The sequence below is a fragment of the Arachis ipaensis genome, chromosome B4 (genome assembly GCF_059453495.1).
Source record: "Arachis ipaensis isolate K30076 ecotype BB chromosome B4, ASM5945349v1, whole genome shotgun sequence".
NCBI classification, from domain to species: Eukaryota; Viridiplantae; Streptophyta; class Magnoliopsida; order Fabales; family Fabaceae; genus Arachis; species Arachis ipaensis.
In genome coordinates this window covers 77,349,309-77,372,670 of record NC_142439.1, presented here as the reverse complement: position 1 = coordinate 77,372,670, position 23,362 = coordinate 77,349,309, and the positions used below count along the sequence as shown (strand labels likewise).

Below are 23,362 nucleotides of genomic sequence, written 5' to 3'. Positions count from 1 at the left end.
GACTGGACATTACCATTTGAGCTAATGTGTGATGCCAGTGATCACGCCATTGGTGCAGTATTGGGACAGAGGCATGACAAGCTTCTGCACGTTATTTATTATGCTAGTCGCGTTTTGAATGATGCCCAGAAAAATTACACAACCACAAAAAAAGAATTACTTGCAGTGGTTTATGCCATTGACAAGTTCAGATCATACTTAGTAGGATCAAAAGTGATTGTGTATACTGACCATGATGCTCTTAAATATCTACTCACAAAGCAGGATTCAAAACCCAGGCTCATCAGATGGGTGTTGCTTCTGCAAGAGTTTGATATAGAAATAAGAGACAGAAAAGGGACAGAAAACCAAGTGGCTGATCATCTGTCCCGGATAGAGCCAGTAGAAGGGACGCCCCTCCCCTCTCTTGAGATCTCTGAGACTTTTCCGGATGAGCATTTATTTGCCATTCAGGAAACACCATGGTTTGCCGATATTGCAAACTATAAAGCTGTAAGGTTCATACCCAAGGAGTACAACAGGATACAAAAGAAGAAATTAATTACTGATGCAAAGTACTACTTATGGGATGAACCATATCTATTTAAGAGATGTTCAGACAAAATAATCCGTAGGTGTGTTCCTAGAGAAGAAGCACAGAGGATCCTATGGCATTGCCATGGATCTCAATATGGAGGCCATTTCAGAGGTGAGCGAACAGCCACCAAGGTTCTCCAATGTGGCTTCTATTGGCCCACACTCTATAGAGATTCCCGAGAGTTTGTACGTAATTGTGACAGTTGCCAAAGAGCTGGTAATCTGCCTCATGGTTACGCCATGCCTCAACAAGGAATCTTGGAAATTAAGTTGTTTGATGTATGGGGAATTGATTTCATGGGACCTTTCCCACCATCATACTCAAACACTTATATTCTGGTGGCAGTTGACTATGTATCAAAATGGGTTGAGGCCATTGCCACACCCACCAATGATACTAAAACAGTGCTGAAGTTCCTCCAGAAACACATCTTTAGCAGGTTTGGTGTCCCTAGAGTACTAATCAGTGATGGGGGCACTCATTTCTGCAATAAACAGCTTTACTCTGCTATGGTTCGGTATGGAATTTGCCATAAGGTGGCTACTCCATATCATCCACAAACTAATGGGCAAGCTGAAGTCTCTAACAAAGAATTAAAGAGAATCCTAGAACGGACAGTAAGTACCCGTAGAAAAGATTGGGCACAGAGCTTGGATGATGCTCTGTGGGCTTACAGAACAGCATTCAAGACCCCTATAGGGACCTCTCCATACCAACTTGTGTATGGTAAGGCATGTCACCTGCCCGTGGAACTGGAACATAAAGCCTATTGGGCAACCAGATTCCTAAACTTTGATGCAAAATTAGCAGAAGAAAAAAGATTGCTCCAGCTAAATGAGCTAGAGGAATTCAGATTCACAGCTTTCGAAAATGCCAAGCTTTATAAAGAAAAATTAAAAAAGTGGCATGACAGAAAGCTGTCATCTAGAATCTTTGAGCCAGGACAGAAGGTTCTGCTATTCAACTCTAGACTCAGGCTATTCCCCGGGAAATTGAAATCCCGGTGGAGGGGACCATACGTGATTACAAGTGTATCACCATATGGTTATGTGGAGCTTCAAGATATTGATTCTGATAAGAGGTTCATTGTCAATGGACAGAGAATCAAGCACTATCTTGAAGGCAACATTGAGCAAGAATGCTCAAGGCTGAAGCTAGACTAAAAGCTCAGCAAGGTCCAGCTAAAGACAATAAAGAAGCACTTGCTGGGAGGCAACCCAGCCATGGGGCATCAATCCTCTAAGCATTTTTCCCTATTTCTATTTTTATTTTTATTTGTTTATATAGAGCTCATTGATAACAAGGTAAAGAATCAATTGCATAAGTTCACAGGGTTACAGAAGGAATCTGTACACAAAACAGAGAAAAAGAGCTCACTGGCAAGAAAACGCCAGTAAGAGCCTATTTTGGGTGTTCAGCGCCCAAAAGGGGCAGCCAGTGGGCGCTGAACGCCAGTAAGGATAGCAATCTGGCGTTCAACGCCAGAAAAGGGCAACAACTGGGCGTTGAATGCCCAGGAGAACAGCATTTGGGCGTTGAACGCCCAAAACAGGCAGTGTTTGGGCGTTCAAACGCCAGGATGATGGGGAGGAGGCAAATTCATTTTTCTTCATATTTTTTTTCATTCTAATCTTGATTTTCATACTTCAATTCATGATTTCTTGCATAAACATGTTAAGAACCCTGATTTCTAAAATCCCTAATTTCTAAAAATCCCACTTTAAAAATATCAAATATATCTTAATCCATAAGCACAAACCCTCTTTGCAAATTCAATCCAACTCTTTTCAAATCTTTTTAAAAAACAAATCTATCTTTTCAACTCATCAATATCTTTTTCAAAATCTAGATCTATCTTTTTCAAAAATCTTTCATATCTTTTCAATTTTAAACTACATCCTATCTTATCATATCTTCTATCTTATCTTTTCCAAATCAATCTCTTTTATCATATCTTTATCTCTGTTTTTTCGAAAACCCACCCTCCCTCCCTTTAAATTTGGGTTCGGCCTCCCTCCCCTTCCATCAACAATTGCACCTAGCTCTCCTTCTATCCCTCTCCTTTCTTTTCTTTTGCTTGAGGACAAGCAAACCTCTAAGTTTGGTGTGTTTATCCGCGATCACTAAGATCATGGCTCCTAAAGGAAAACAACCCACTTCAAGAGGCAAGAAAGAGAGCGTTCCAAAACCACTTTGGAACCAAGGGAAGTTCTTATCTAAAGAACATGCAGACCATTATTACAAAATAATGGGTCTAAGATCAGTGATCCCGGAAGTTAGATTCGATCTGAAAGAAGACGAATATCCGGAGATGCAGGAGCAAATTCGAATCAGGAACTGGGAGGTCCTAGCTAATCCTGAGATGAAAGTGGGAAGGAATATAGTCCAGGAGTTCTATGCTAATATGTGGCAAACTGACAAGCAAAAACTATCTGGAACTGCTTTCTATGAATATCGGACCATGGTCAGAGGAAAGATTGTTCATACCATCCCTGACAAGATCAGAGAGATCTTAAAGCTACCTCAGCTGAAAGATGATCCAGACTCCTTCAATAGGAGAATGATGAGAACAGACAAGGGCCTGGATAAGATTCTAGAGGACATATGTATCCCCAGAGCCAGGTGGACCACCAACACAATGGGTGTCCCAAATCAACTCAAGAGAGAAGATCTCAAACCAGTCTCCAGAGGATGGCTGGACTTCATTGGGCATTCTCTGTTGCCCACTAGTAACCGTTCTGAAGTCACTGTTAAAAGAGCAGTGAAGATCCATTGCATCATGATGGGAAAAGAAGTGGAAGTTCATCAGCTAATCTCAGCTGAACTCTACAAAATTGCTAACAAAAATTCTAAAGAAGCCAGGTTGGCTTATCCAAGCGTGATTTCTCTGCTCTGCAAGGACGCTGGAGTAAGGATGGGAATAACTGAGTATATCTCAGTTGAGAAACCAATCACCAAAGCATCAATGGAAAAACAACAAGCACAGGATGATCCCACCAAGAAGAAAACACAGGAATTTCTCCCAGAAATCCCTCAATCTGAATACTGGGAGTATCTTTAGACGTCTGTTACCAAGATACGGGAAGCTATGGAACAAATAATAAAAGAACAGAAGGAACACAGTCAAATTCTTACCTATATGTTTAAAGAACAAGAGGAGCAAGGGCGCGACTTAAGGGAATTGAAGCGCCAGAAGTTATCTCTTGAAGGACCAAGCACCCCACGGATCAGAGGAACATCCACTTCCCAGAACAAAGGTTGTTAAATTCCAATTTCTGCTTTAGCTCTGTGATAGTGTCATTATAGAAGTTCACCTTAGGAGTCATATAGTAGTAATTAGTATCTATTTTGATTTTATCTCCAATTAAGCCATAGTTTATTTTTCTCATCATCAGCAAACATGAATAAAATAGTAGATCTTTTGAATAAGAGGCGATAAAATTTCGAGTTTTAATAAGAGAAATTCTAATTAGTTACATGTGGTGGCAATACTTTCTGTCTTCTGAATGAATGCTTGAACAGTGCATATGTCTTTTGAATTTGTTGTTTAAGACTGTTAAATATGTTGGCTCTTGAAAGAATGATGAACATGAGACATGTTATTGATAATCTGAAAAATCATAAAAATGATTCTTGAAGCAAGAAAAAGCAGCAAAAAAAAAATATAAAAAAGCCAATAACCCTTAAAACCAAAAGGCAAGGGTAATAAAAAGGATCCCAAGGCTTTAAGCATCAGTGGATAGGAGGGCCTAAGGGAATAGAATCCTGGTCTAAGCGGCTAAACCAAGCTGTCCCTAACCATGTGCTTGTGGCGTGAAGGTGTCAAGTGAAAACTTGAGATTGAGCGGTTAAAGTCAAGGTCCAAAGCAGAAAGAAGAGTGTGCTTAAGAACTCTGGACACCTCTAATTGGGGACTTTAGCAAAGCTGAGTCACAATCTAAAAGGTTCACCCAATTATGTGTCTGTGGCATTTATGTATCCGGTGGTAATACTGGAAAACAAAGTGCTTAGGGCCACGACCAAGACTCATGAAATAGCTGTGTTCAAGAATCATCATAATGAAATAGGAGAATCAATAACACTATCTGAATTTTAAGTTCCTATAGATGCCAATCACTCTGAGCTTCAATGGATAAAGTGAGATGCCAAAACTGTTCGGAAGCAAAAAGCTACTAGTCCCGCTCATCTAATTAGAATCTGAGCTTCAGTCAAAACTCTGAGATATTATTGCTTCTCAACCTATTAGTCTTCTATTTTATTTGTCTAGTTGCTTGAAGACAAGTAACAGTTTAAGTTTGGTGTTGTGATGAGCGGATATTTTATACGCTTTTTGGGGTTAATTTCATAGAGTTTTTAGTATATTCTAGTTAGTTTTTAGTTTATTTCCATTAGTTTTTAGGAAAAATTCATATTTCTGAATTTACTATGAGTTGTGTACTTTTTTGTAATTTCAGGTATTTTTCTGGCTGAAATTGAGGGAGTTGAGCAAAAATCTGATTCAGGCTGAAAAAGGACTGCTGATGTTGTTGGATTCTGACCTCTCTGCACTCAAAGTGGATTTTCTGGAGCTACAGAACTCAAAATGGCGCGCTTTCAATTGCGTTGGAAAGTAGACATCCAGGGCTTTCCAGCAATATATAATAGTCCATACTTTGCTCAAGGATAGACGACGTAAACTGGCGTTCAACACCAGTTCTCTGCCCAATTCCGGCGTCCAGCGCCAGAAAAGGATTAAAAGTTGGAGTTCAACGCCAGAAATGGATCCAAACCTGGCGTTGAATGCCCAAAACAGCCTTATGCACGTGAATTGTTTAAGTCTCAGCCCCAGCACACACCAAGTGGGCCCCAGAAGTGGATCTCTGCACCACCCATCATAGTTTACTCATTTTTTTTGTAAACCTAGGCTACTAGTTTAGTATTTAAACAACTTTTAGAGACTTATTTTGTATCTCATGACATTTTTAGATCTAAACTTTATACTCTTTGATGGCATGAGTCTCTAAACTCCATTGTTGGGGGTGAGGAGCTCTGCTGTGTCTCAATGAATTAATGCAAGTATTTCTGTTTTCTATTCAAACATGCGTGTTCCTATCTAAGATATCCATTCGCGCCTAACTATGGAGGAGGTGATGATCAGTGACACTCATCACCTTTCTCAATCTACAAACGTGTGTCTGACAATCACCTCCGTTCTACATCAGATTGAATGAATATCTCTTAGATTCCTTAATCAGAATCTCCGTGGTATAAGCTAGATTGATGGCGGCATTCATGAGAATCCGGAAAGTCTAAACCTTGTCTGTAGTATCCCGAGTAGGATTCAGGGATTGAATGACTGTGACGAGCTTCAAACTCGCGAGTGCTGGGAGTAGTGACAGACGCAAAAGGAGGGTGAATCCTATTCCAGCATGATCGGGAACCTCAGATGATTAGCCGTGCTGTGACAGAGCATTTGGACCATTTTCACAAGAGGAGGGGATGTAACCATTGACAACGGTGATGCCCCAACAGACAGCTTGCCATAGAAGGACGTGCGTGCGTGAATCAGAGGACAGAGGAAAGCAGAGATTCAGAAGACAAAGCATCTCCAAAACTCCAACATATTCCCCATTACTGCATAACAAGTAATCTTTAACCCATGCTCTCTTGTTTATTCGCAATTCAACTGATAAACATAATTGACTTCCTGACTAAGAATTGCAAGATAACCATAGATTGCTTCAAGCCAACAATCTCCGTGGGATTCGACCCTTACTCACGTAAGGTATTACTTGGACGACCCAGTGCACTTGCTGGTTAGTGGTACGAGTTGTGAAAAGTGTGATTCACAATTCGTGCACCATTAAGCTTTGTGGACCATGCTTGCTATGTGATTAATCTCACCTTATATCTCTCTTTCTAAGTTGTATAGCACCTATCACTCTATGTCAATTGGGTAATGCAAACAAACTTCAAAGTGTGTCATTGATTGATGTGTGATTCCCATAGTTTCTTTTGTTCATTAAGTTTCCGTACACATCAACCAATGTCCACTCAATATTCATTTCACAATTGCTTGAATGCTTTCTTGCGTCTTTATTACTTGTTTGTTTGTCTAAACCAACAAGTTTTCTTTAAAGTATTTCAAGCACATTAGAATGACTAAAGTGCATATTTCTTTTGTAATTGTGACATTGCTTTTTTGTGCACGAATCCCCACACTTTGTACAGCTGTACCAGCAAGTGCACTGGGTCATCCAAGTAATACCTAAGCGAGTCAGGGTTGATCCCACGATGATTGTGGCTTGAAGCAGGCTATGGTTATCTTGCAGGTCTTAGTCAGGTGGATAGATGAGTTGGTGGATTGAGGTTTAATTGCATTAAAAGGAATAATGAAAAGTGTATAAAATACTTTGTGAATTTAAATGGAATCAGTAATAAGAAGATGGTTAAGGATTGGAGTTGCTTTGTATTTTTTGAATTAACTTTGGTATTACTGTCTCCTTTGCTTGTGAATGATTTCTTCTACGGCAGGCTGTATGTGATCAACACCGTATGCCCACGGTCATTAATCTCCTCCGCTTCAGATCAAACGTCGTATGGCTGCGGTCGTTGATGCGTGAGCATCTTTCCTATCTTTTCCTAGTGAATTTGCATCTAAATTGTTGAGTTTAATAAAGAATTAATTATCTTTTAGCCAATATGGATGCTACTTTGAGTCTTTGTAATTTTGTTTATTTTAGGTAGCATTCGGCGGGATTTGATAGAATTTCTGCAGCACAAGAATCAAAGAAGATGGCAGCGCATGACTAACGCATACGCGTGATTTGAAGATTTGCTCAACGACGCGTACGCTTGACACGCGAAGAAGAACATTGACGCGTATGCGTGATTGACGTGTACGTGTGACATGCGCCACGTGCAGAAAACGCAGAAAAATACTGGGGGCAATTTCTGGGCTATTTTGACCCAGTTTCCAGCCTAGAAAACACAGATTAGAAGCTGTAGAATGGACAAAACAAGTGGTCCCCACCCATCAATTGAAGACTGGATTATTTAGTTAATTCTGATTTAAATTCAAATCGAATTTTAGGAAAAGATATTATTTTAATTTTAAAAATTAGATTTTAAATTTATTAGGATTAGTTATAAAAGGGAGAAACTATCCTTCCTTTAGGAGGTTCCGATAGACTTCCAATTCTATAAAAATTTACATTCCGTATTCCATAACTTTCTACTCTGAACCATGAGCAACTAATCCTCCATTGTTAAGGTTAGGAGCTCTGTCTATTTGTATGGATTAATTTTATTGCTTTTTCTATTTTAATTCATATCTGGATTTATAATTTAAGAATTGTTTTCGCTCTTTATCTTATGAATTTGGGTGGAACGGAAGTATGACCCTCTTTCTATTTGAGTTCTTGTATAACTTGGAAAAGCTCTTTACTTGAACAACAGCTTGAAAACGTATTCTCCTAAATTTTAATTATCTGGATTTAACGGGATACGTGACATATAATCCTTTTATTTTTGGGTAATTAGAATTTTTGTGGCACATAAACTGGAATTTGATCATGTAGCTTCTAATTGGAATTAATTGACCAAGAAATTGGCAGTTAATGAATTTTAGAGGAGACTAGAAAGGTCTAAGGAATTAAGGTCTAGTCACATATAGTTTGCCATAAATTAAATCCTACATAATTAAAATAGTTAGTAAGAAAAGTTAATATGGAAAAATAGATAACTCTGAAACCTTAACTGCTTCTCCATATTTTATTCCCAACCCATTTACTTTACTATTTTAATTTCTACACGATTGTTTAATGCTCTTTGAATATTCAAACACTCTTTTCTATTTGTCTAACTAAGCCAATCGATCAATCAATCATTGTTGCTTGATCCATCAATCCTCATGGGATCGATTCTTACTCACGTAAGGTATTACTTGGTACGACCCGGTGTACTTGCCGGTTAGTTTGTGGTTCTAAATTCCGCACCAAGTTTTTGACGCCGTTGCCAGGGATTGATTGTGATTGACAACTACTCGTTGTTTGATTGCTTAGATTAGATAATTTTTCCTTAAATTGTTTTTTTAATATTATTAATTTTTAATCTTTTTTTTCTTTTTATTTATTTCCTTTTCGTTCATAACTCCTTTCCCCCTTTTTTTTTCTTTATTTGTTTTTATTTTATTTTTCATTTCTTTTTTTCTTTCTTTACGTCTTTTTTTTCCTTTACTTTTCTTTCTTTTTCGTTAGTACCCCTCCCCTGTTTCGTTTTCTTTTTCTTTTCTTTTATTATTTAGTTTTAAAAAAAATAAAAAATTAAAAAATTAAAAAATTAAAAAATTAAAAAATAAAAAAAATAAAAAATAAAAAAATATATATAATTAAATTAGTATTAATATTTTTTTTAATTTCTGAAATTAAGTTTGGTGTTTCCTAGTTAGTTTTATTTTAATTTTTCTTATTTTAATTTTTAGAATTATGTTCTTTCTTCTTTACTTTCCTGTTTACCACATGGTGCGTTTAATCCTTTTTGGTGTTTTGTGCTAAGGAAAAATAATGGAGAGAGATCATATGGGTTACTACTCACACCCGAGTAGTGATTCATATCATTATGAATGAGAAAACTACCCAAATTTTGGTTGACAAGGTCAAAACCAAAGAAACTTCAGTGCTTCATGTTCCAACTATCAAGAACCCCCATCTCCATATTCATATCAAGAACCACCACCTCTCTATCCGTATCATGAACCATCATCTTTCTACCCATATCAAGAGTCACTATCTCCCTATCCATACCAAGAACCATCCTCTTTTTGCACTTATCAAGAACCATCACCTCCTCCTTATTCTTCTCAAATACCATCAGATCTTGAGCTTCTCATGAAAGAATTCTTACATGATATAAAGACGAGTGTCAAAAATATAGAGAAACATATGCAGTCAATTATCAAGCCACAAGAAGAGGAGTAAGCAAATTCCTTTCCAAGAGATATAATACAAGATCCTATAGAAGAAAGTGAGGAAATCAATCAAAAGAGTTCATACTCCAGTGAATTAGAGAACTTTCCATCCTCACACATGGAAGAAGAGGAAGATGCACAACCTCCCATGCCCTTGGTAAGCAATAAGAAAGAGATTGAATTAGAAGAAAGCTACCAAGAAGAAGAGGTTGAAATTGAGGAAGCTTGCAAAGAGGTGGTAGAATTCAAAGAAGAACACAAGGGAGTGGAGCTTGCAAGACCTCTCCCAAGGCCATTACCATCCAATATAACATTCAAGAGGGTAAAATTCCTATCCTTAACCTTTACTTTCCCACTTGAATATGGGCTACTGGAGACGAATGGTCAACTTAGAGCTCTTTGTGGTATTAAGAGTAAGAAGAAGATGGTTAGTGGTAAGAGTTGTCAAGCAAGGTTCAATATGGTTGCATGCTCCAAATTGAAGTGCAAGGATTGGTGTAGAGCTCAATTGAATGGGTCTAGAAGGTTGTTTGGATCTCTCTGTGAGAATTCAGATTGTTTTCCACCCGGTGGGAACAATGGTGATCCACAAGAAGACGGGTGTAAAAGCAAGGTTTGAGACCCTGGAATTCATTCTCACAATCAACACTCTTGGGGCCTTGTCACTTGCTTCAACGTGCTCGAAGGAGTTATGCGCCTAGTTTGGAATCCCGGTGGCCATTGGATTTACAAACATTGGTGGAGATTCCTAGATCAGTACAAGCACAAGCCACCATGATAAGGAGCTCACCACATGTCCAACTTAAGGACTTTAACTAAAAGTGCTAGGTGGGAGACAACCCACCATGGCATGATCATTTCTTTTCATTCTTAGCTTTATTTTGTTTTATTTTTATAAGTAGTATTTTTCTTACTTATTTGATTTTTACTAAGTTTTTACTATTTTTCTGATCATGCAGCTATCTTAGAATAGGAGCCGGACAATTAGAAAAAAAAAGAAGAAGCACACGACGCGCAAGCGTCGCTGACGCGTACGCGTCAGATGGGTGTGTGTGAAAAATAAATTTGAACAGAGAGTTGCACGGGAGTGGCGCAAGAATGATGCCTTTCGCACAAATAAGCCCACGCGTATGCGTCATTCGTTATTTTGGCACTCCACGCGTGTGCTTCATCGACGCGTACACGTGACCTGCAAAATTGACGTAAAGGAGTGTTTGGGTAGAGAGTTGTGCTGCCTTGGGGCTGGAAGCGTGCTAAAGGCATAAATTTACTCACGCGTACACGTCCTTGACGCGTGCGCGTGAAGGACGCGCACGCGTCGTATGAAAATATTGGTCCCAAAGCCACGCGAACGGAGAGTTACGCGTGCGCGTGGCTGGCTTCGCGTGAATCGCACAAAACCAAGGGCACGCTGAAGAACTGAAGATTGATAGTTTAGAAGTTATAGTAAACTCTCGTTGCAAGTATAGTTACTAAACCAAGCAATCAACCTTTCTTATAAACGTTTTGGTTGTCACAAGTAACAAACCCCTTAAAAATTGATAACCGAAGTATTTAAACCTCGGTTCGTCTTCTCAAGGAACTGCAGGGAAGAATGTTCATATTATTGGTTATGAAGATTGTAAATTGGGGTTTTGAAGATGAGGAACAAGTAATTTAAATGGCAGGTAAAATAAATAAATAACTGTAAAATAAACTTTTGGCAAGGTATGAGAAATTAGAAGTCTTATCCTAGTTATCCTTATCAATGATGATGAAGACTGAATCTTAATTCCACTTAGTTAGCCTTTACTTAAAGTAAAGAAAGGTCAAGTGACTAATTAGTTTGATCTTCAAATCTTAGTTAATCCCTAAGGAAAGATTGGGATTATTGAAGTTCAATTCAATTAGAAAAGATAACAATTATCAATCATGTTGAGTTTGATAACTCCTGAGTTACTGATTTCTTAACCAAGATTAAAAGGGGAAAAGTAAATCTACTTGAATAAAAATGTCTTCAGATTGGAAGCAACAGTAATATAAATAAAAGAAAGCAATCATAAACTGGAATACCTCAAGTAACATTAATTCAAAGAATAATCTGTAACATAGAAGAATTCATAAATTAAATTGAGAAAATAAGTAAAAAAGAATATTGAACCTGATAAAAAGAGATAATCCTGAAAGCAAAAGAAATCCTAATTCTAAATCCTAAAAGAGAGAGGAGAGAACCTCTCCCTAAAAACTACATCTAAATCATGAAAAGTAACTAATTGGAGACTCTCCCTGAATGGATGCATTCCCCCACTTCATAACCTCTGATCTGTGCCTTCTAGACTTGGATTTGGGCCAAAAAGGGCTTCAGAAATCGCTGGGAGCATTTTCTGTAATTTCTGGTGCATGGCCTTTGTCACGCGTCCGCGTGGGTCACGCGGTCGCGTCATCTAGAGTTTTCCTTATCACGCGGTCGCTTCAGTCATGCGTCCGCGTCAATCAGGCGGTCGCGTCACTGCCATTTCGCGCTGGCATGCGGCCGTGTCGTCCATGCGATCGCGTCACTGCCAGTTTCTCCAAAAACTCCATTTTATGCTTTTCTTCCATTTTTGTATGTTTCCTTTCCATCCTTTAAGTCATTCCTGCCTTAGAAGATCTGAAACTACTCAACACACGAATCACGGCATCGAATGGAAATAAAGGGTAATTAAAATAATTACTTTTAAAGCATAGAAAACATGTTATTCACATACATCACATAATAAGGAAGGAAAAGTAAAACCATGCAATTAACATGAATAAGTGAGTGAAGGATTGAATAAATCACTTAAATTAGGCACAAAATATATCATAAAATATGGGTTTATCAACCTCCCCACACTTAAACAATAGCATATCCTCATGCTAAATCCAAGATAAAGAGTATGGTAAGGTTGAAGTGGTGGAATCTCATGCAATGCAGTCTATTCTAAATGCAACTACCTAAATGAATCATGCAATTCTAAATTTTATTCACTTGTATATAAAGCTTACATGTAGTTAAATTAATTTACATTCTCAAGGAATCATATATGCATAGCCAAACCTTAGATAATGATAAAGCACTTTTACAATTGAGATGGGAAAGAAAAATATTTTACAAACTTGCAAGACAATTAGCAATTTAAGCAGAGATATATGTTGATGAGCTATTGAATCCTCACTGAATTTTGTGTTTACTCTCTAGTCACTCACTGTTTATTGGGTTAATCACTCTATTCTTCTTTTTATCCTTACTTTCCATAACTTTGTTCTTCATCTAACCAATCAACAATTATAGAATATAGGCATACAAAAATCATGAGGTCTTTAATTAAGGTTGTAATGGGGCCAAGGTAAAGGTAAGGGTATATGTATAAGGCTAAGTGAGCTAATAAGTGAATCCTTGATTAGTCTAAGATCTCACCTAACATACATACTCTGTAAAGCAAGAATTTCTTTACCTATTCACCCAACTTTTCCCACTTTTGATGTTACATGCTCATGCATTAATTTTAATTTTGTCCCATGTGCATGCTTTATTTTGTATTTGGAGAATTCTTTTGTATCCCCTTTATTCAAATAAATTTTTTTTAATGCACATGGTAATTCAATTATTTTGATTTCACATGAGGATGCTTCCCAAAATTTTTATTTTGAATTATTTTATTCTTTTTAACTTTCTACCCTTTGTTTTTATCATCCATGTTCCCAATAGATTTCCCACACTTAAACAATACACACTTTCTATCTTAAGCTAACCAAGGATTCAACTTGGGATTTTTATTTTATTTTTCTGCTAAAGGCTAGTATTGTGGTTTATAGAATAAGAGGGGATTTAAAGGCTCAAGGGGGCTAACAAGGGTGATGTAAAAGGTAGGTTAATTTGGGATAAGTGAGCTAGAATCAAACAATGGCCTCAATCACTTTCTTGGTATGTATCTATATTCTATAATCGGACATATAGATTAAAACAAAGTAAAGAACACCAGAATAAAAAAGAAGGGCGGAACACACAGGAATAAAAATTATGGTGTGAATGTAACCATACAATTAAGCTCAAAACTTACAGGCTGTGTGTTCTCCAACTCAAAAATCATATATCAGTTATATATGTCATGCAAGTAAAAATTAAGAGTTCCCATTATTCTCAATGTAAATCTTAAGGTGGCTTTAAAGTTTTGGTGTTTCTCCTTGATGAAATATTGTTAACTAACTAACATGTAATGCTATATACAAGGTGTGTGGATTGTTTTTATTATGTTAAAGTCTCTAGTTTACTTCCTTTTTATATTTTCAATTTAAACTAAGTTATCTTATGCTAAAAAGGGTAAACTATACTAATTAATCCATATTTTCTATAACTAATAAGTTAGAATTGCAACTAAACTAAATGGCTAAAATATGAACTAAAGTGCAACATGCAGAAATATAGTAAAAATATATGAAAATAGCAATGTATAAATACTGAGAAAATAAAAGATAAAAAGAAAAATACAGAAAAGTAGCAAAATAAAGTAAAAGAGTCTGTAGTGGTTCACCAAAAAAATACGCCAAAGATGGCGACCTCCCCACACTTAAAATGAAGCATCGTCCCTGATGCTCACTTAAGCAGGGTGTGAAGGGGTGTCATCACTGGAAAAATGGGCAGCCGGAGTCTCTGTGGTGGGGGTCTGAGGATCTGCCTGTTGCAGAGGAGGTGCTGACTGAATAGGGATCTCTGGGTCTGCAGCCTGAATCTGAGGCGGGGCCTCCTGCTGTGATGCAGCCTGCTCCGTGCTTGCCAGCGCAGCCTCTCTCTGTGGATGGGTCTCCGCCTCGTGATCATCTGTCTCCTCCTCATATGGCTCTGATGGTGTGTCAGACTCGGAGAGGATGTCGCTGCCAGAACGGATCATCAGCTTCAGGTTCTCATAGCGTCGCTTACTGCGACGCTCAGATCTCTCATATCGGCGCCGGTTGCGGCGCTCCATCTGGTCTAGCTGATGAAACAGGCGGTGTACTAGGTGATAAACCAGCTCTGAGGCAGGTGGAGGTGCAGTGGTGGTAGTAGGGGTAGCTGGGGTAGCTGTAGAGGAAGAGGGGCCAGCAGACGGTGTGGCTGTCTCACCAGGGGCTGTGAGGAATGGAGGTCTGAAGCCCAAAGCCAGAAAGTTCCTGCTGTTTGGGATAATCTTCTTGCATTCTGCAGCAGGTGGCTTCTCATCAGCATCCTCCCAAGGCACGTCAGCTCGATGGCCTAGCTGTGTAATCAGATATGGGAAGGGGAGAGTGCCTCGGACGTGGACCGTGGTCATGTAGTACCGGATGAAGCGTGTGGTGCACGAAATTGTGATCTCAGGCAAAGGCACCAGAAACTCTGTACGCACGTCTTACTAAATCGTTTTTCATTCACAACTTCGATACAACTAACCAGCAAGTGCACTGGGTCGTCCAAGTAATAAACCTTACGTGAGTAATGGTCGATCCCACGAAGATTGTTAGTATGAAGCAAGCTATGGTCACCTTGTAAATCTCAGTCAGGCGGATATAAAATAGTTATGGAGTTTTCGAACATAAATAATAAATAGATAGAAAATAAGGATAGAAACACTTATGTAATTCATTGGTGAGAATTTCAGATAAACGCATAGATATACTTTCATTCCTCTGAACCTCTGCTTTCCTGCTGTCTTCATCCAATCAATCCTACTCATTTCCATGGCTGGCTTTATGTAAGGACATCACCGTTGTCAATGGCTACTTTTTATCCTCTCTGGAAAATGGTCTGATGCACTGTCACTGCATGGCTAATCGTCTGGAGGCATCACCCTTGTCAATGGCTGCATCCCATCCTCTTGTGAAAATGGTCCAAATGCTCTTTCACAGCACGGCTAATCATCTGAGGTTTTCTATCATATTAGAATAGGATTCACCCTCCTTTTGCGTCTGTCACTATGCCCAGCACTCACGAGTTTGAAGTTCGTCATAGTCATTCAATCCCAGAGTCCTACTCGGAATACCACAGACAAGGTTTAGACTTTTTGGACTCTGATGAATGCCACCATTAATCTAGCTTATACCACGAAGATTCTGATTAAGAGATCCAAGAAATACTCATTCAAGCTAAGGTGGAACAGAAGTGGTTGTCAGGCACGCGTTCGTGGGGGAATGATGATGATTGTCACATTCATCACATTCAGGTTGAAGTGCGAATGAATATCTTAGAAGCGGAATAAGTTGAATTGAATAAAAAAAATAGTAGTACTTTGCATTAATCCTTGAGGAACAGCAGAGCTCCACACCTTAATCTATGGAGTGCAGAAACTCTACCGTTGAAAAATACATAAGTGAATACAGGGTAAGCATCGCCGAGTGGCCAGCCTCCCATGGAGGTCTATAGATCAAAATATGATCATCAGATGATCCGAAGATGTCTAATACGGTAGTAAAAAGTCCTATTTATAATAAACTAGCTACTAGGGTTTACAGAAGTAAGTAATTGATGCATAAATCCACTTCCGGGGCCCACTTGGTGTGTGCTTGGGCTGAGCTTCAATGTTACACATTCAGAGGTCATTCTTGGAGTTGAACGCCAGTTTGTAATGTATTTCTGGCATTCTACTTTGGCTTGTGACGTGTTTCTGGCGTTTAACTCCAGACAGCAGTGTAGAACTGGCGTTCAACGCCCTTTTACGTCATCTAAACTCGGCCAAAGTATGGACTATTATATATTTCTGGAAAGCCCTGGATGTCTACTTTCCAACGCGATTGGAAGCGCGCCATTTTGAGTTTTGTAGTTCCAGAAAATCCACTTTGAGTGCAGGGAGGTCAGAATCCAACAGCATCAGCAATCCTTCTTCAACCTCTGAATCTGATTTTTGCTCAAGTCCCTCAATTTTAGCCAGAAAATACCTGAAATCACAGAAAAACATAAAAACTCATAGTAAAGTCCAGAAATGTGAATTTAACATAAAAACCAATAAAAACATCCCTAAAAGTAACTAGATCCTACTAAAAACATACTAAAAACAATGCCAAAAAGCGTATAAATTATCCGCTCATCACAACACCAAACTTAAATTGTTGCTTGTCCCCAAGCAACTGAGAATCAAATAGGATAAAAAGAAGAGAATATACTATAAATTCCAAATTATTAATGAACTATAGCTCCAATCAGATGAGCGGGACTTGTAGCTTTTTGCCTCTTGAATAGTTTTGGCATCTCACTTTATCCATTGAAGTTCATAATGATTGGCATCTATAGGAACTCAGAGTTCAGATAGTGTTATTGATTCTCCTAATTCAGTATGATGATTCTTGAACACAGCTATTTTATGAGTCTTGGCCGTGGCCCTAAGCACTTTGTTTTCCAGTATTACCACCGGATACATAAATGCCACATACACATAACTGGGTGAACCTTTTCAGATTGTGACTCAGCTTTGCTAAAGTCCCCAATTAGAGGTGTCCAGGGTTCTTAAGCACACTCCTTTTTTGCTTTGGACCTTGACTTTAACCGCTCAGTCTCAAGTTTTCACTTGACACCTTCACGCCACAAGAACATGGTTAGGGACAGCTTGGTTTAGCCGCTTAGGCTAGAATTTTATTCCTTTAGGCCCTCCTATCCACTGATGCTCAAAGCCTTGGGATCCTTTTTATTTACCCTTGCCCTTTGGTTTTAAGGGCTATTGGCTTTTTTCTCTTGCCTTTTGGTTTTAAGAGCTTTTGGCTTTTTCTGCTTGCTTTTGCTCTCTTTTTTTTTCGCTATTTTTTTTTTCTTTTTTTTTCTGCAAGCTTTGTTCTTTGCTACTTTTTCTTGCTTCAAGAATCATTTTTATGATTTTTCAGATTATCAAATAACATGTCTCCTTGTCATCATTCTTTCAAGAGCCAACATATTTAACATTCTTAAACAACAACTTCAAAATACATATGCACTGTTCAAGCATTCATTCAGAAAACAAGAAGCATTGTCACCACATCAATATAATTAAACTAAGTTCAAGGATAAATTCGAAACTCATGTACTTCTTGTTCTTTTGAATTAAAACATTTTTAATTTAAGAGAGGTGATGGATTCATAGGACATTCATAACTTTAAGACATAGTTACTAACTACTAATGATCATGTAATAAGACACAAACATGGATAAGCACTTAACATTAAGAAAACGAAAAACAGAAAATAAGAACAAGGAATGAGTCCACCTTAGTGATGGTGGCATTTCCTTCTTGAGGAACCAATGATGTCCTTGAGCTCTTCTATGTCTCTTCCTTGTCTCTGTTGCTCCTCCCTCATTGCTTTTTGATCTTCTCTTATTTCATGAAGGATGATGGAGTGCTCTTGATGTTCCACCCTTAATTGTCCCATGTTGGAACTTAATTCTCCTAGGGAGGTGTTGATTTGCTCCCAATAGTTTTGTGGAGGAAGATGCATTTGAGGCATCTCTGGGATCTCATGGTGATGAGCTTCATGCGTCTCTTGAGATCCATGAATGGGCTCTCTTGCTTGCTCCATCCTTTTCTTAGTGATGGGCTTTGGAGATGAATCTTTCCATCTCCCATGACTCGGAGGTGGAAGCTTTTGTCTTCCCTTTCCTTTTTCTAGAGGATTCTCCGGTTTTGGGTGCCATCAATGGTAATGGAAAAACAAAAAGCTTATGCTTTTACCACACCAAACATAGAATATTGCTCGTCCTCGAGCAAGAGAAGAAAGAATAGATAAAGAAGAAGAAGAAAATATGGAGGAGAGGGGGGAGGGGTGTATTCGGCCATATGGGTGGGATTGGGTGGGAAAGAGATTTTGAATTTTGAAGGTAGGTGGGGTGTATGGATGTGAGTGGTAAATGGAAAACAGAAGGGATGACCATGAATGGAGAGAGAGAGGGTGAGGTAGGTGGGGATCCTGCGGGGTCCACAGATCCTGAGGTGATCCTGTGGGGTCCACAGATCTTGAGGTGTTCAAGGATTTACAACCTTGCACCAAATTGGGCATGCAAAATGCCCTTGCACACAACTCTGGGCGTTCAGCGCCATATTGGTGCTTGTTCTGGGCGTTGAACACCCATTTGTTGCCCATTTCTGGCGTTGAACGCCAGAACCATGCTTGTTCTGGGCGTTCAGCGCCAGCTCTTCTCCAGGGTGCAATTCTGGCGTTCAAACGTCCAGATGCTGCCCATTTTGGGCATTCAGCGCCAGAACCATGCTCTGTTCTGGCGTTGAGCGCCAGCCAGATGCTTCTTACTGGCGTTTAAACGCCAGTGAGATCCTCCTCCAGGGTGTGATTTTTTCTTCTGCTATTTTTGATTCTGTTTTCAATTTTTATATTTATTTTGTGACTCCACATGATCATGAACCTAATAAAACATGAAAGAACAATAAAATTAGATAAATAAAAATTGGGTTGCCTCCCAACAAGCGCTTCTTTAATGTTAATAGCTTGACAGTAGGCTCTCATGGAGTCTCACAGATGTTCAGAGCATTGTTGAGACTTCCCAACACCAAACTTAGAGTTTGGATATGGGAGTTCAACACCAAACTTAGAGTTTGGTTGTGACTTCCCAACACCAAACTTAGAGTTTGACTGTGGGGGCTCTGGTTGACTCTGTTTTGAGAGAAGCTTTTTATGCTTCCTCTCCATGTTTACAGAAGGATGACCTCGAGTTTTAAACACAAGGGAGTCCTCATTCAATTGAAGGACTAGTTCACCTCTGTCAACATCAATCACAGCTCTTGCTGTGGCTAGGAAGGGTCTTCCAAGGATGATGGATTCATCCTCATCCTTCCCAGTATCTAGGACTATGAAATCAGTAGGGATGTAAAGGCCTTCAACCTTTACTAACACGTCCTCTACTTGTCCATACGCCTGTTTTCTTGAATTGTCTGCCATCTCTAATGAGATTTTAGTAGCTTGCACCCCAAAGATTCCCAGTTTCTCTATTACAGAGAGGGGCATGAGGTTTATCCCTGAACCAAGGTCACATAGAGCCTTTTCAAAGATCATGTTGCCTATGGTACAAGGTACTACGAACTTTTCAGGATCCTGTTTCTTCTGAGGCAATGTCAGTTGATCCAGATCACTTAGTTCATTGGTGAACAAGGGAGGTTCATCTTCCCAAGTCTCAATACCAAATAATTTGGCATTCAGCTTCATGATTGCACCAAGGTACTTGGTAACTTGCTCTTCAGTAACATCCTCATTCTCTTCAGAAGATGAATACTCGTCAGAGCTCATGAAGGGCATAAGGAGGTTCAATGGAATCTCTATGGTCTCTAGATGAGTCACAGATTCCTTTGGTTCCTCAAGGGAAAACTCCTTATTGATCACTGGACGTCCCAGGAGGTCTTCCTCACTGGGATTTACGTCCTCCCCTTCCTCTCCAGGTTCGGCCGTGTTGACTATGTCAATAGCCTTGCACTCTCCTTTTGGATTTTCTTCTGTATTGCTTGGGCGAGTACTAGGAGGGATTTCAGTGATCCTTTTACTCAGCTGGCCCACTTGTGCCTCCAAATTTCTAATGGAGGACCTTGTTTCATTCATGAAACTTACAGTGGCCTTAGATAGATCAGAGACTAAGTTTGCTAAATTAGAGGTATTTTGTTTAGAGTTCTCTGTCTGTTGCTGAGTGGATGATGGTAAAGGTTTACTATTGTTAAACCTATTTCTTCCACCATTATTAAAGCCTTGTTGAGGCTTTTGCTGATCCTTCCATGAGAGATTTGGGTGATTTCTCCATGAGGGGTTATAGGTGTTTCCATAAGGTTCACCCATGTAATTCACCTCTGCTATTGCAGGGTTTTCAAGATCATAAGCTTCTTCTTCAGAAGATGCCTCTTGAGTACTGTTGGATACAGCTTGCATTCCATTCAGACTCTGAGAAATCATATTGACTTGCTGAGTCAATATTTTATTCTGAGCCAATATGGCATTCAGAGTATCAATTTCAAGAACTCCCTTCTTCATAGGCGTCCCATTACTCACAGGATTCCTCTCAGAAGTGTACATGAACTGGTTATTAGCAACCATGTCAATGAGTTCTTGAGCTTCTGCAGGTGTTTTCTTTAAGTGAATGGATCCACCTGCAGAGGTATCCAATGACATTTTAGCTAATTCAGACAGACCATCATAGAATATATCCAGGATGGTCCATTCTGAAAGCATGTCAGAAGGACACTTTTTGGTCAGTTCTTTGTATCTCTCCCAAGCTTCATAGAGGGATTCACCTTCTTTCTATCTGAAGGTCTGAACATCCACTCTAAGCTTACTCAGCTTTTGAGGAGGAAAGAACTTGGCTAAGAAAGCCTTGACCAGCTTATCCCAAGAGTTCAGGCTATCCTTAGGTTGAGAGTCCAACCATATTCTAGCTCTGTCTCTCACAGCAAAAGGGAAAAGCATGAGCCTGTAGACTTCAGGATCTACTCCATTAGTCTTAACAGTATCACATATCTGCAAGAATTCAGTTAAGAACTGAAAACGATCTTCAGATGGAAGTCCATGAAACTTGCAGTTCTGCTGCATCAGAGAAACTAATTGAGGTTTCAGCTCAAAATTGTTTGCTCCAATGGCAGGAATGGAGATGCTTCTTCCATATAAATTGGAATTAGGTGCAGTAAAGTCACCAAGCATCCTCCTTGCATTATTATTATTTTCGGCTGCCATCTCCTCTTCTTGTTCGAAAATTTCTAAAAGGTGCTTGCTGGTCTGTTGTAATTTAGCTTCTCTTAGTTTTCTCTTCAGAGTCCTTTCAGGTTCTGGATCTGCTTCAACAAGAATATTCTTGTCCTTGCTCCTGCTCATATGAAAAAGAGGGACAGAAAAACAATAATAATAGGGATCCTTTTTACCACAGTATAGAGGTCCCTGTGTGAGTAGAAGAAAAAAAGAATAGGAAATCTGAACTCAGAGAGAGAGGGTTCGGATTTTTGGTGAGATGAAGTGTTAGTAGATGAATAAATAAATAGAAGGAGATGAGAGAGGAAGAGGATTTTCGAAAATAATTTTTGAAAAAAAGAGTTAGTGATTTTCGAAAATAGTTTTTGAAAAAGGTTAGTAATTTTCGAAAATTAGGAATAAAATTAAAATAATTAGTTAATTAAAAAGAATTTTTGAAAAAGAGGGAGATATTTTCAAAAATTAGAGAGAGAGGGTTAGTTAGGTAGTTTTGAAAAAGATAAGGAACAAACAAAAAGTTAGTTAGTTAGTTGAAACAAATTTCAAAATCAATTTTGAAAAGATAAGAAGATAAGAAGTTAGAGAAGATATTTTAAAATCAAATTTTTGAAAAAGATATGATTTTGAAAAAGATAAGATAAAAAGATATTTTTGAAAAGATATGATTGAAATTAGTTTTGAAAAAAATTTTATTTTTAAAATCACAATTAATGACTTGATTCACAAGAAATCACAAAATATGATTTTAGAACTTAAAGTTTGAATCTTTCTTAACAAGTAAGTAACAAACTTGAAATTTTTGAATCAAAATATTAATTGATGATGTTATTTTCGAAAATTAGGAGATAAAGATAAGAAAAAGATTTTTGAAAAATATTTTAAAAATTTTTGAAAATAAATAAGAAAAGTGAAAAAGATTTAATTTTTGAAAAAGATTTTGAAAAAGATAAGATTTTTAAATTGAAAATTTGATTTGATTCATAAGAAACAACTAAATTTTAAAAAGTTTTGAAAAAGTCAACTCAAATTTTCGAATTTATGAGAAGAAAAAGGAGAAGATATTTTTTTTGATTTTTGAATTTTTAATGATGAGAAAGAAAAACATGAGAATGATGCAATGCATGAAAATTTTTAGATCAAAGCAATGAATGCATGCAAGAATGCTATGAATGTCAAGATGAACACCAAGAACACTTTGAAGATCATGATGAACATCAAGAACATATTTTTGAAAATTTTATATGCAAAGAAAACATGCAAGACACCAAACTTAGAAATCTTTGATGCTTAGACTCTATGGATGCAAGAATGCATATGAAAAACAAGAAAAGATGCAAAATAAGAAAACATCAAGATCAAACAAGAAGACTTACCAAGAACAACTTGAAGATCATGAAGAACACCATGAATGCATGAATTTTTCGAAAAATGCAAGATGAACATGCAATTGACACCAAACTTATAACATGACACATGACTCAAACAAGAAACACAAAATATTTTTGATTTTTATAATTTTCTAATTTTTTTGTATTTTTATTTTATATTTTTCAAAAATTAGTGTAAAAAAAGAAAAATAAGGATTCCAAAATTTTTAATATGAATTCTAGGAATCTTGTATTCTTATTCTAAAGCTCCAATCTGAGGGTTAGGCATGGCTTAATAGCCAGCCAAGCTTTAGTATGTAACTCAGACATGCCACAGCTGACATTCCAATTAACTTGCCTCTATGCTGATGGTTGGAAGCCCATATCCAAAAGAATTAGACATGGCTTTATAGCCAACCAGGCTCCAACATTTTTCATGAAACTCTAGAATTCATTCTTAAAAATTTAGAATAATTTTCGAAAACAGATGAGGAATTTTTGAAAGATTTTTGAAAAATTTTTTTTTTGAAAATATATATTTTTTTTTCGAAAACAAAATAAAAATTTCTGAAAGATTTTTGAAAAATTTTTGAAAATAAAACAAAAAGAAAATTACCTAATCTGACCAACAAGATGAACCGTCAGTTGTCCAAACTCGAACAATCCCCGGCAATGGCGCCAAAAACTTGGTGCACGAAATTGTGATCTCAGGCAACGGCGCCAGAAACTCTGTACGCACGTCTTACTAAATCGTTTTTCATTCACAACTTCGATACAACTAACCAGCAAGTGCACTGGGTCGTCCAAGTAATAAACCTTACATGAGT

At 38.0% G+C, this 23,362-nt stretch overlaps 1 non-coding gene and 1 pseudogene across 1 annotated transcript; one reads left to right on the top strand and one right to left on the bottom strand.

Annotated features, from left to right (window-relative positions):
- LOC148568025 (uncharacterized) overlaps window positions 1-23,362 on the bottom strand; it is a 49,712-nt pseudogene that overhangs the window by 13,685 nt on the left and 12,665 nt on the right.
- LOC148568026 (small nucleolar RNA R71) lies at window positions 20,653-20,760 on the top strand. The gene has a single exon (XR_015881874.1). It is a non-coding gene; the product is annotated as a small nucleolar RNA R71 (small nucleolar RNA).